This window comes from Crocodylus porosus, unplaced genomic scaffold (assembly GCF_001723895.1).
Source record: "Crocodylus porosus isolate Cpor-Errol unplaced genomic scaffold, CroPor_comp1, whole genome shotgun sequence".
In the NCBI taxonomy this organism is placed as follows: Eukaryota; Metazoa; Chordata; order Crocodylia; family Crocodylidae; genus Crocodylus; species Crocodylus porosus.
The window spans coordinates 9,495,378-9,496,627 of NW_017728931.1; the positions used below are offsets into that span (position 1 = coordinate 9,495,378).

The 1,250-nt window shown below is 55.9% G+C and overlaps 1 long non-coding RNA gene across 1 annotated transcript in view; it reads right to left on the reverse strand.

Annotated features, from left to right (window-relative positions):
• Positions 1-1,130: 1,130 nt before the first annotated feature.
• LOC109316263 overlaps positions 1,131-1,250 on the reverse strand; it is a 23,076-nt gene continuing 22,956 nt past the window's right edge. The window contains exon 3 of the long non-coding RNA XR_002102785.1: positions 1,131-1,160. This is a non-coding gene — a long non-coding RNA (uncharacterized LOC109316263). The remainder of the gene's footprint in view (positions 1,161-1,250) is intronic.

Sequence of the window (1,250 nt, forward strand, 5' to 3'; positions counted from 1 at the left end):
GGGGCCAGTACTGTGGCAAGGAAGTTTGGTGCCTGGGGCAAAGCCTGCAGCAGCAGCAGCCTGCCTTTGCCCTGTGTACAGATCCAGGGGATACATGCCCCCACCATGCTTGCCTGGGAGTGCATGCAGTGGTGGGAGCTGTCCTCCCCTCACCCCTACACCCTACCAAATGAGCCACTTGGGGCTCTCCTGAGCCCTGCCCCAAGTGGGCAGTGCCTGTCTGTGCCCCTTTGCTTTGGCACTGGGGGCAGTCACTCTACTCCCCCTCCCCCTCCCCACCCCCTTGTTATGGCACTGCCTGGGGCACTTCATCCCCTACTGCCCCCACTCTATCTGTCTCCCCAGGGGACATTGTGGCCTACAACCCCTCCCTCCCAGAGTGGGGGATAACAGTGCAGCTTAATTCCATACATTGTTGCAGACCAGGTTCTTTGGGGAGATGTGATATCTTTCATTAGAGCAACTAAATAGTTGGAAAAAATGCTCTTTGCAAGCTTTTGGGTGCAAAAAAAAACACCCTCCTTCAGGAAGAGGGGGAGTCTAAAGAAGGATGTTTGTACCTGAAAGCTTGTGAAGAACAATTTTTTCCAACTATTTAGTTGCTCTAATAAAAGATATCACATCTCCCCAGAGAATCTTGTCTTCCTCCATCCTTAGACCAACATGGCCACAGCCTACAGCCCCAATACATTTATGCTGCCTTTTCACATTAAATGTGTAGGGATTGAGGTGGTGTCCAAAGTACGAGAGAGTGCGCTACCCCCCTGCCACCTTAGAGTCAGGGCATAGGACTGAGAAGCAATGGGGCTTATTACTCTGTGCAGCACAGGGGCTTGGGTTCGGGTTAGGTTCACAAGAGAGTCTCCCCAGCAAAACACGAGCCGGCCAGGGGACAGGGGACAGGGCTCTGGGCCTGCTGGTTTCATGGACAGGGGAAAGGCCTCACTGCCTGAACTTAGTCCTGCGGGTCTGGGCCAGACATTGTATAAACCAGTTTGAGCCAAATCCGTTAAGTGTGACACTGCATTCAACCAGGTTTATCTCAAACTGGTTTATGTGCACGGGACATGTGTTCCGCTACGGATTCGGGCTGGTTTCTGATGATCGCCTAAACGGGGTGATGTGCAAGGCCCGCCCCCGGCCGGCGAGACCCTGCCCGGCTGCGCAGAGGGCGCCAGCACCCAGGGGCCGGCTGCCGAGGGGCGACGGGGGTGAGGCGGCCCCGAGGGAGCTGCTCCCCGCAGCGCGGC